This window comes from Selaginella moellendorffii, unplaced genomic scaffold (genome assembly GCF_000143415.4).
Source record: "Selaginella moellendorffii unplaced genomic scaffold, v1.0 SELMOscaffold_37, whole genome shotgun sequence".
Lineage (NCBI taxonomy): Eukaryota > Viridiplantae > Streptophyta > Lycopodiopsida > Selaginellales > Selaginellaceae > Selaginella > Selaginella moellendorffii.
The window spans coordinates 290,595-303,372 of NW_003314298.1; positions in this window are offsets into that span (position 1 = coordinate 290,595).

The following is a 12,778-nucleotide window of genomic DNA, read 5'->3' on the forward strand; positions in this document are numbered from 1 at the left end:
GTCATGGACGAAGCCCGATGGTTTGCTTCGCATGCTGATCCGACAACTGTTGCTGCATTTGTTCCTGCAAGGAGAGCTTCCAGGGTGTTGCCTGAAAGTGGAAGTGTGTCGGTGATGTTCACCGACACAGACGGGAGGCTAAACAATTTTGCGCCGCCCAATAAGGCATCCGGTTTACGGTTTAGTAGCGATCGAGTGGCTGCGGCGGGAATGCTAGTTGCACATCCAGCGTACTGCTTTTTCTTGGCAGACTTGCCATCGCACGAACAAACAGGTGACCTTCTGCTTGCTGAAGTTGAAGATCTGGGTCGTCTTTGCGGCTATGGTCGGCCACTGTGGCAAGCATTGGTGAAGGCTTCCGCAAGTGCAGGTGACGTGCTGCTTTTGGCTGCAGATAAGCTCCTGGGTGGCACTGGTTCGTTCAACAAGTTTTTGTTTGAAGGAGGAGGTCTATCAGATGAGGCTTCTCTGGCTACACTGGGCTGCAGAGTATGCATCAACATCAATCCGCATGCCACAATTATCACTGATATGGTTGCAAGTCACCTACTTAGCGTGATGTCCATTTCTGATGACCGGACTCTTGTTTGGACGCATTGGGCTACGGAGCCACTGGTTGCAGCGGCTGCAGCACAGGTTTTGCGTGCACAAGGGAAGATTGGGAGGACAGGGTGGAAGGAGTGCTTGGAGGCACTTGTAACTGGGATGAAGCGTGGATGGGTTGATCGAGGTTACAGGGGCGAGTTGGTTGCACGGGTGCTGCTACTACTTGCAGTGGATAGTCTAGGCAGAAATTCATGGAAGTGCTTTACTTTTGACGAGCTTTGCCATGGCTTAAGTGGGAAGTCGCTGTCCGATCTTATTAGAGAAGATAAGCAGAATTCAGCATCTCCAACCCCCAAAGCTCCAGGTGATGGAGAAGAAGTGCAGGTCGAAGTAAACATGCCGCCACCTCCGGCCTTGGCTTTGAAGCGTGGCACAAGGGGAAGCAAGGTTACAGTAAACAAAAAATTTCCGGGTCAGCCGCAGGTGGCTTCAGCGTCCCTGTCCAAAGCTCCAGGAGAAAAAGCGCAGGTCAAAGTAAACACACCGCCACCTGAGGTGAAGTCGCCATCTCCAACGCTGACGGCCTCGAAAGCTCCAGGTGGAAGTACGCACAATGCTGAAGGTGAAGGGGAAACAAAACAAGCAGATGGAAGTGGTAAAAAAGAAATCCACAGAAACATGGGTGCAGCCACGTTTTTTTGCTTGCTATTCAGGAAAACCGACTTCCGACTGCAGGACCTCACCGCAAAAGATTTGCTTGAATTTGGAAAGGCTGGCGTAGGAATCATTTGCCGTGAAAATGAATGGGGCATAGACATCGTCATCGTTGGGTTCTTTGGTGACACGTTTAGCCTGGAGACGATGACACTCATTTTGGTGCAGGTGAAACACACAGAGAAACTTGATGTTGATTTAGCATGTGCTAAATGCTCTCCGGAGTTTTCTCAGATGTTGAGTAGCAGTGCAGGGCCTCAAGGTTGGACTGGGTTGAAGGTGCCATACGCCAGTCTGGTTTTGAATGTGGCCCATGTGCCTTCCAGCAGTGTTCGTTACAGAACTAGGAAACTTGTCACAGAAGCATTGCTGAAGAAGACGCCTGCAAATCAGTCCATGGCAATGGCTCTCCATGACGCTCATCCGGAATGCAAAGGCCTTCAGGGATGGACAGAAGGCTATGATGGGGATAGATCACACCCGGTCTTCAAGTCATGGGAACGGTATTTTGCTTCAGATGATCGTCTCCAACACATTGTGGTCATTCAAGGTACGTTTGTGCTGTTTCATTTTCAATCACTTGATGTTATCTTTTGCTCTCCAGGTTTGGATGCATTCTCATCCAAGGACGAAGTGAAAGACCTGGTCGACATCTCTCTGGATTCTACTGCAGACATGAGGAAACTAGAACAAGTTCAGAAGACGTATGCACATAAAATGTTCGGATGGGTTAAGAACACGGAAATGCGCAAGTGTTTGGAGCCAAAGCTCAGTGTGAAAAAGAGTAAGTAAAACTGAGAATTTTTTTGAGAAATAATCTGAAATTCTTTCTCCATTGCAGAGGTGCAGATGGAATTATCTTAGGTGGTGAGATTTAAGAGATGTTTGTTAGCACACCAAGCCTCCCCAAAGCATACTCAAGGTCAAGAGCTTGTCCAAAGGGCCAATGTCATACTGTACTGATCTGGCATATGCAATAGAAACTTTGTTGCACCTAGCTGGAGTAATAGCTTTTCTTTGTCCTTGTCCCTGAAGCTAATATAACGCTTAACTGTGAGAAGGTTATATATCTTAAATAGAGAAAGATATTTTTGTGGACAATATTTTTGTGTCATGCTAAGGGCAAAGACAAAAATGTTTACCTCAAATCCAGTTGATTCACTTCATCTGTGCTTTTTCTTGGCAAGTTTCCTGAGTCTCTCCTAGTGGTGGTGACTATGGACAAGCTTGTCATTGAGGCTACTCTTGTGCTGGTTCTTTGCCTTCGTGTTTGCAAGATTGGATATCTCAATGATGGTATCCTGTGGTGTTAATCCCTTCATGATTTAGAAGTATTGCATTGAGAATTTTGCCTACATCTCCTTCGTGTATATTAGGTCAGAAGAGATCTCTTGCATTGCTTTTGTTAAGTGCTGCCTATAAATGACAATGAATTTGATTGTTGGATTTTTTGTTGTTTCCTTGTCTATCCTTTTGACAAATGTCTAACCATCCTCGTCCATAGTGATTGGGATTGCATCACCTAGATCCACTAAGTTCTCCTATACAAATCAGCTCCTTGAGGGTTTTCACCCATCGTGGACAAAGAGTGTAGTGATTGTAGTCTGTGTCAATGATGTACCGAGACACTGGGAGTTTCTAAATTGTTTGATTGTTGAAGTAGTAGTGCTTGTACCTCAACAAGGGTGTCCCATCTGTCCTGTCAACACTAGTCTTTTTTTTCACCCCCATTGTTGTAATTGTGCTGTTGTATTTCATCCTTTTTCTCCTCTCTTTGGAGTCTTCATTTCTACCATCTCTTGATTTATTTATTGCATGACACTTTTTCTTTTTGCTTTGTATGGAGGTTTTTGTCCCTGCACTATTGCTTACAACCTTGCTCCAAAGTTCACATCTAACCCTCTTTTGTGGTGGTTCATCATCATCTTCTTCTTTTTTTCATGATGAGGAAGGCCTCTTGTCTTGAATTTCATCACTACTCTTGTCACTTTCTGTCTCACTATTATCCTCTTCATTATCATTGTGTTGTACCTTATCTTTCGCTTAGATGTCATCATCTCTTTTGTCTTAATCGTCCTCACTCTCTTGATCATTAGACATTGATGTTAATGAGGATGTATTGCTTAAGGTATGTTTATCGTCAACAACTTAATCTACCTTATGTCCATCATTTGGATTGTAGTTGGAGAGGTCATGGAATGGAGGCTCTGATTCTTCTATTTCTCTTTGATCAAAAAGTCTCTCAATAAGAATCCTATTGTTGCAACAACAATGCCCTTAACAAGGTTAGTCTATCCTTGAGGGTTCCATAATCAGTGAAGGTTGTATGGATTCTTTTCTCTGTAGACTGTATTGTAGTTGATGGAATAAACTCTGAGTCTTGAACAATATTTTTAATGAATGTCTTTTGAAGCTCTATAAATGGCCCTCCTTCTCTGTTCATGTCTTTGTCAGGAATCTCCTCTTTTTTTATCACAATCTAAACTATTGGACTATTTGGGTTGGTAAGATCCACCAACACTAGATCATTGTCTTGTATCTCCAATGTCCACTTTTGTGGTAGTGTGGAGTTGTAGCCTCTTTTCACTCTGATGGACTCATGTAGAAGTGTTTTAGATTGTTGGGCCTAGAAACACAAAAGAACTTATTAGAATTACTTAAAATATTTTTGAAATGGGAGAGAATGGTTCTTAGTGTGAGGCCTCACGCTAAGTGAAAGGGGTAATGGGTAATTCTATAAGAGGTTAATAGCATGAAGCTTCAAGAATGGATGGGGTGTATGAAAGGGGTAGTGGAGGTAATTCTATAGGAGGTTATTAGTATAAGGCCTCACACTTAAGAATGGATGGGGTGTGTTTGCCGATTCCTTGATTATTATAATCTTACTTGCCCATTCATCCTATGGACAGACATTTGAGCAAGATTACCATCAAAAAACAAGACAAACCAAAATCCTTTTAGCACTTTAGCATGAGGCCTCACACTAATCCTTAAGCATGAGTCTAGTCACAACGTGTTGATGGAGGTTACTAGTATGAGGTCTCACACTTAGAATTGCTTGTGATATTTTTCCCAGTTTCTTGATGACAATCTTATTCACTTGTGCAATAAACATGCATGCAAAGGAGATTGCTATCGAGAAACTAGGCTAGAGGAGGTGGGTGGGCTTTTTTTCTTTACGTGAGGCCTCACGCTAAGGTTTTTGTATGAGGTTGGACACCATCTATTTGCAGATTGGATTAAAGTATTATGGAAGGATGAAGTCATTTTCTTGGCATGAGGCTTTATGCTATTCATTTATATGCATTTGTTTCTAGGTGTCTAAGTGAGTAATCTTACTTGCCAATTCATCTTTTAGGTAAATGTTTTAACAAGATTGCTCCCCAAACACTTGCAAGATTGGGGAAACAATTAGAAGGTTGTATATTTAGATGTTTGCTTAACATGAGACCTCACGCTAAGATTTTACATGAGGTCGGACACCATACTTTTGTGGGTGGGCTTTAGGTGTGCTGATGCAATGAAGGCTTTTCTTGGTATGAGGCCTCATGCTAAAGGCTTCACTAAAAGACTTAGTGCAAGGCCTTAAGTTAAAACATTGGTGCGAGGCCTCATGCTAAGGATTTTTTTTTTTTTTGGTGCTTTTGCTTTGGCTTTAGCATGAGGCCTCAGGCTTAGATTTTTCCCAGCTATTAGTTTCAGGAAAGGTAACTGGCTTTAGTGCGAGGCCTCACGCTAGATTTTTTCTGGCTATTGTTTCAGTAAAGGTGACTAGCTTTAAAACAAGGCCTCACACTTAGACTTTTTCATGGCAATAAGAAAGGTGATTAACTTTAGCACAAGGCCTCACACTTAGACATTTCCATGGCTATCGGTTTCAGGAGAAGTGACTGGCTTTGGTGTGAGGCCACATGCTTATGTCCAAGATAATGGCCTTAGCATGAAGTTGCATGTTAAATTTTGGTTTGGCGCAGGAGCTATTAAATTAATGTGAGGCCTCATGCTAAGCCTTTGAGTTTGGGTTGGAAAAGTCCCACACCAAGCTTGGCTTTGCATGTGAAATGGAAGTTGTGGTGAGGGTTAGGGTTTCTGAGAGGGGAGAGGGGAAGAGGGAGAGAAGAAAGAATTCACAATCTTTTGTTCGTGCTACCTTGTTTGCTCCTATTGTTGAAACCCTAAAAAATGATAACCTTAACCTTAAATCTCTCATTGACACATATGGGAATATTTTGCACTTGAAAATTCTTAATGCGACATCACATGCTAAAGTGTTGAACATGCCTGATGAAAATATTTTGAGTTTTATAATATAATATGCTTTTTAGATGTAAAAGTTTTACAATGTTGCACAATATTTTTTAGTTGTTATAAATTTTTTATTCTTTATTTTATCTCAGAAAACATTGTTGTAGTTTCCTCTTATGTCTTTTATAAAATTGCTATAGCAATTTTACTCTTTTTTCTCTTGTTTATCCATTTTATCTCTTTTTCTTCCATTTGTCAGAAAAATATATCTTTTGAATTTTGCTCCTTGTGTGTTGTTTAATTTGTCATAAAAGTATAACTTTTGGAGTTCCTTCTTTTTACTAAATTATTTCACTTGTCAATATTGTACAACTTTTGAATTTCCCTTGTTGTACCACATTATTTGTTTGTTCTCACTTGTCAGTGTAGTATAATTTTTGAATTATCCTTTTTGGGCCATATTAATTATTTTAATTCAGTTGTCAAAATTATAGAACTTTTGAATTTCCCTCACTTTGGGCTTATTTAGTTTTTTCTATTATCTAAGGTAGGAGTTCAACAGTGCATATTTCAAGTGGCAAGGCTTTGGATGTGGATTTTGTGGGTGCAGAAAATCGACAGATTTTCGTATGGCACTCATCAAAGTGGTGATTTATGTGAGTTTGCACATTTATTTTTGCTATTAAAACTAAATAGACATTGGGCTTTAATTCAGATTTTTTGAAAGTTTTTTAGTTTGACTTGACTATGATATGACATTTCAGCCACATCAATATTATTTCGCAATGGTAAGCTTTAATTAAATACTTTTTCTTTTTATTTCTTGGTGTGTGGCTTCGCACTTAGCTTGGCTCGTTCTTTAGAATCTTTTTTTTCATGTTTACTTGATATTTTTTTTGTTTAGTATGTAACCTCGTGCTAAACTCTTTTTGGAGTTGTTTGATAAAATAAGTTTTTCTTAATATGTGGCCTCACCCCAAGCTCATTGCTTTTACAATTGTTATGGTAAAATGTTTTTTGCTTAGCGAGAGATTTTGTGTTAAGTTTTTTGGGAGTTAATCTGTGGAAACATTTTTTGCTTAGCGTGTGGCCTTACACTATATAGAGTAAATATGAGGAAATGTTTTTTGCTTAGCATATGGACTTGTGCTATGTTTTTTTTGAAGTCAATTTGTGAAATTACTTTTTGCTTCGCATGAGGCCTTGTACTAAGCTTTTTCTAAGCTCAATCTTTAAAAATGTTTTTAGCTTAGCATATGGCCTTGCATTAAGCTTTTTCTTAGGTCAGTCTTTAAAAATGTTTTTAGCTTAGCGTGTGCATTTGCACTAAGTTTTTTCTAAAGTCATACAATGAAAATATTTTCTACTAAACGTGTGGCATCATATTAAAATTTTTCTAGAGTCATTTTGTGAAAATATTTTTTCCTTAGCGTGTGCCTTGTGCCAAGCTCATTTTTGAGTTATTTTTTAAGCTTATTTTGTAGTCATTATTTTTAAATTGCACAATCTCTGTTTAAAATCTCTTTTATCCTTGTGATTAAACTTGTTTTTGTGGCCTCATATTAAGGTCAAATTACAATATGCATTTTACAAAATTTATTTTATATTTTTATTTTTTGTATATGATTTTTTTGTTCCTTAGTATTTGTATATTATGCTATATTATTTGAATTAGTTCTATATATGATTTAAATTTGATCTTGATTTTTCTTTTTTGTTTCAATTTTCTTGAAGGTAGTGTAGTCCATATACAAAATACCACACAATCTCTCATAAGTATTAGAAGGATTGAATCTCTCAATGAATAACGTATTTGCTGTTGTGTTCCTTTAGGACATGGAAATGCTTTGATTTGTATACTTCAAGTCTATAATAGTAATGTCACTCCAATAAAGAGTAAGTTATTTATTGAAGTACTTTTTGTTTAAAGACAATATCAATTTAGGGAAGAAGGTTGTTCTTGTAGTTCTGATGATGAACATATTGGATCTCCAAGTTTTACACATTATGATGCAATAAAAATAACCATAATTTTTGTTGTAGATATAAATAATTGATCTATCTGGTCTATTGCTATTGTGAAGTTAGTGGATAACAATCAAGTTATTATTGCTGACAAGTTGGTTATTGTTATTAATTTGAAGGATTTTTTGCACAATATAGCACTTGTTTGGGATTATCTTAGAATCTCAATATCTACTATCCAACCTTCTAGCAATATTCTGCTAAGTTCTTTTGTCTATTGGAGATTGTTACATGTTATTTTTAAAAATATATTTATCCTTTAAGAATGACAACATCTCCAACTACCTTAAGAAATAAGAGGCAAAAATATAAATTCATCAAAAGATCCTAAAAAGCACAAAAATAAGATTGAGTTATATTTAACACAATAAGCACTATAAATGCCAGAATGGTTTTAACAATTGACTGTTGTAGTTTAAAATGTTATCAATAAACTCATTGAGAAGTTGAGGAAAAAAACTAGAAACTTCTTTAAATATTTAACTGAAAATAAAGGTGTAATTTTGTTTATGAAGTTTTGTCAGTAGCCATCTCTTATTAAAACATCTAAATTTCTCACTTGGTTTTCAACAAAGGAATTTTTTTTGAGAAAACTTGGTACACTATTCATGGCATCTCAAGGGTAACATTCTTTAGGAGGAAAATAAAATGGAGGAATGATTACTAAGATGCAATCCATAGAAATGAAGGAAGTCATAAAATATAGAAAAATATTATTCTTGCTGAAGTATTATTTAGGAGATTTATAAAGATGTGTAGTGAAAAAATATCATAAAAAACTAGAATGCTCACTGATGGGACTAAAGACACACAATATATGTACATTTAAGATGCAATTTTGATGAAGGTAAATGTAGAGTCAAAGCAACAGAAGAAAAAACCGATAAGTGCTTTAGCATTTAGCACATTATAGAATTACGTATTTCAAAATATTATAGTTTTTTAAAATGTGATACGTGCACAATTATTAAAATATCTTAGCATCATTTATGACAAAATGGATAAAAAATATATATGTTCTATGATTAAATCTTGTTCCAAAGGCAACCTCAAAGGTGTTTTAATTATTAATTTCCCATGATTGCTCATGGCCATGAAATAGAAAATTATGGTCACTTCTTTATTCTATTATAGAGGGGTAGATTAAACTTTACCATTTCATCTCTATTCAAGTGTTTATATGATTTACAAAAGTCAAAAGTAGCAACAACGATTACACATCCCCTTCATCAAGTATTGTAAAACTCTTATGCATTTTAAATCCAATAAGAAATGGAGAAATGTCTTCCATTAAGTTATTAACTTTTAAGTTCTAATTATACTATTTTTCTAATTACTTATAATCTTCAAATGATATTTTTTAGGCTTTAATGCAACTCTAACAAATAGTGATTCTGCTCAATTAATTTCTAATGAACAACCAAATTATATACTTATGCCAACCCACTTACTTCTTTAGATGGATAATGTTGGGAGTGACAACATGTAGCACACTTTATCTTTCTCCCCTTAAACCAACTAGAAAAAGGGTAATTGCTTGATGAAAAAGCCTTTAGTGGCTATTTTATCCCCATTTATCCCCCAAAGTTCCAAGAATCCATGGTGACAGTATATCTAAATCTCATCCCATGATCACATGCGCTACACAACAAAAACATGTACTTTATAATAATGACTATAACTTTTCTAGATAGTTTATATACTAAGTTTTAGTCTTGGGAATGAGGTTTATTTATTATGACACTGACAATACTCAGATTCTTTAAATGTCAGTCTTGGAAATGGGGCTTCATAATCAGCTTTCTTGTAAACATAAGAGCTTTTAGAATTTTAAATTATCGTGTATACACATGCTCTATCATTATGATGAATCCTACTTTGCTACACATATATTCTTTTCTACACATGCCAAATGTCTAGGGAAATAAATTGCAAGGGAATATAAACCACATTATAGTGGTAGAGCACGTTGGCACGCTACCATTCTCTCATGTGAGATTTCCTTTTAGTCTTGGAAATATAGATAAAGTTGATTCTTTGATGTGATATTACTTTTGAGTCTTTCGAAAGATTTTGATTTCTTTTATCATTATTTGCAAACAATTCCCAAAAACTTTTAATGAGGATTCTATGTAAAATATACCTTGGTCTTATCATATGAGAGGATTGCGATATAGGCAAGCAATAGAGTTTTTAATATGAATTAATATGTAAATTACAAATGTCATGGAAAGTTTTATGGAGTAGATTTCTTAGTGCTTTCTGCTGTGCTGTTCATTTCTTCATTTATCTTGCTCTGGACTGTTGTTTCAAAAATAACATGAGCATTTTTATCAATCGTGATAGTGGTCTCCACATTCCTAGATGGGTAATAAGGACCAAGAGTGTAATATGGAGATTGTGGTAGTGAAGTAAAATTAACATTCTCACATTCCTTTGCACTACAACTCTTACTCACAGATCTTGTATTTTCCTTACTTCCCATCTTCTCAAGAACCCTAAAAAATCTTTTGAATGAAGGAATAGTATCTACAGCTGTAAAAGTATTCAAAATATTAAGTAGTCAAATCAAATATGACAGCTGTAACAATTGTCATAATAAAATAATATAGTTTTATAAACGATAGGTTCTCATGAACTTTGTCTTTTTTAAACAATTCAATCTTATAGAAATTTTTAACTTAGATATTTACATATTTTAATATTTTAAAGTTTGCTAGAACCTTCATTTGTTCAATTTAGATCTCCTTTGTAATATTTCTTATTGACTATGTTGACTTGAGTTGACTTGTGTTGAATTGAGCTCAACTCATGAGCTGAGCTCAACTCAAGTTTGGACCATCCCTATTGCTATGAATAAGCTTCACACCACTAAGCTTGTTTATTTCCTATTTCAGTCCTTGAAATTTTCAACCTTTTTGAAATTTCAAGTGATTATCATATCTTGTGCCTTGCACAGTGATGTCATTGAAGTTCACATCTGGATATTTTCAAAGATTCTTGAATATTCTTAAGGCATCCTGGTATAAATAGAGGTTAAGTTAGACCACCTAGCTGATGAGTCCCAAAAATGATGAAATCAGTTTTGGGTTGTCATGCCAATGTATTTCCTTTCCCTTTAGTGAATTTTTCATTAGAAATTTTCTCTAGTTTTTCCTCTTATCTCAGATTGCCATAGCTGATCTCTAGCATTCTTGAGTTCCATTGGATCAAGCAATGTGGAGTGCTTTTGGCTAATCGCAATTCCAAAATCCTAGACACTTTCTAGCTCAAAAGCATCAAAGAGGCTTCACTTTGTTGCAAAAAGCATTCCCTAAATTGGCTCTTCCATTCTCCAATTCATTTTACTAATTCATTGTCTCTGTCAGATCAAGTTCCAGAATTACATGTCGCTGCTAGATCGCTGGATTGCCAAAAAATCAGATTGCAACGAGTATTGGATCATGGCCAGGAACGAAGAGAAAGTAGAAAGTGCCAAGCACTGTGGTGCACAGCCACCAGAACACCATGGGGGATGACGCTGCCAAACAGCACCGCCATTGTGCTATTGCACTAAGTGGTTTGTTTGGCACTAACCCCAGAAAACTTGCTGCCACGCTGCCAATAATCCAAAAAAGACTCAATCTGAGCTGGATGGCCAAGAAAGGAGCCCTGCGTGTGCATGTCCTTGTCTTTTTAAGAGGTATGGTTTCTGATTTCTATTCCATAGCAGGGTATGTCCACGACAAAAGACCATCGGATCTCAATCTAGAGCCTCCACATGGAGTCTAGGGCTGCAAAGAACGGGTGTAACTTAGTCAAGGATCTCCTGCTCTCAAGCTTGACCATCTGGAGGCTTGAGAGTGGATTTCTTTCACGAGTTCCCTATGAAGAATTTATAGGTGTAACTCAGAGAAGGATCTTTTCTGCTGACCGTCTAGAGGCTTAAGAACAGATTTCTTTCACTAGCTCCCCATGAAGGATGCACAGCTGGACAGCCATTCAAACTGCTACTCCAAATTAAGTTTGATTGCTGTGATAGACTTCATCTTACGCTTTATTTTATGATGAAGAGGACGTTTCTAGGGCATCTGGGCCGCAGCCCCAAGTGCACGACCAGCAGCAGCTGTGAGTTCAGCAGCCTCAGCAGCAGGTCGAAGCAGAGCAGCAGCCTCCACTCGAGCCTAGTCCGGTCACACCTGAGCAAGAAGATGAAGCAATTACGCCATTTGATGACGGCTTCATTTTTCCAGGAGAAGTTCATTGGAGTGTTGTTAAAACGAATTTTCAGGTATTTGTGAGGTACAGCAGGATATTGACTGAGCTACAGAAGCAACAGCAGTGGGAGCTCAAGGAGTATGCAACTTGTCGGCCTTACAGACTCAGAACTGGTGACAAGGATACAAGAAGATCAACTTCAGGATAACTTTTCTTCCTGGACAGTGGACTTGTCAGCTGGAGCAGCAAGTGACAAGCAATCACGGCACTTTCATCCACCGAGGCTGAATATATTGGTGCAACAACAACAGCTCAAGAAGCAAGGTGGCTTACAGATTTTCTGGAGCAGATTGGTGTTCCAGTGCAGCAGCCAGTGACTTTGTTTTGTGACAATCGAAGTGCAATCGAGTTGTCGAAAAATCCCACACCAAACACTTCAAGATAAGGGTACATTTTATTCGAGAGCAGGTTCTAGCGAACAGAGTGCAGCTGAGATATGTTTTGACGAAGCAGATGACAGCAAACATTATGACAAAAGCTTTGAGCAAAGACAAGTTTCAACAACATTGTGAAGATATGAGCGGTATAGACTCTCACGGCTGAGTGGGAGTGTAGATAGCCAGCCTGGAGTCTAATCCAAGGTGGCAAGAGATTTCATATGGACGCTGAAATGAGCGGACACAAGACTTGTATATATTTACATGGAGAAAATCGTTTAATTAGAAAACTAACAATCAGCTTCATCAAGAAAATGCTCCGGAACACCCGCCAGTTCGCCAGGATCCGGGAGCCACCTTCTGCACTGCTCCATCCAGAATGCTGGCTGCAACACGGTTAGCCTCCGGTTCTTTGTAGCCGAGCTTGCTCAGGTACACTTCGGAGCCAGTAGACATGTATTGAGCTCTCACACAGTCGAGGATTGCCTCCACTGACAATGGTGAGAGAGCTAGAGCAAATGCGGTTCATTCGTCAAGGCGAGGATCGGCAGATCTCCAGCGCGTAGAAAATTGTCTGCAAAGTCGCAAAGCTGTTCCAGCCTGCGGGAGGAGTG